Consider the following 335-nt stretch of genomic DNA (forward strand, 5'->3'; position numbering starts at 1 on the left):
TACTATATTTTGCACCTTAGATGTTGACGTGGCAGATTTTTTTTTTTTCAATAAATAATAACAATCATACACATTTCCAAGAGAGATTTCCGAATTCCTTTTCGATATTTAAAGTACAACATCAGGTGTCCAGTACCATCTAGTTTCATTAAAATCCTCATTGTTTTAGTATTTTATTGATTTATCTTAAGTCGATATGTCCTTTCTCTTTCGATGGTTTAACAGATATGGATGTGTTATTTACGCTCGTTAGTTCTATTGTTATGCAAAGTATTATTAGTTAAAGTTACTTGGATTTTTTTCCTGTTGGGAGGAAAAACTAAACTTCTACTGCT

This window comes from Penaeus monodon, chromosome 29 (genome assembly GCF_015228065.2).
Source record: "Penaeus monodon isolate SGIC_2016 chromosome 29, NSTDA_Pmon_1, whole genome shotgun sequence".
NCBI lineage: Eukaryota > Metazoa > Arthropoda > Malacostraca > Decapoda > Penaeidae > Penaeus > Penaeus monodon.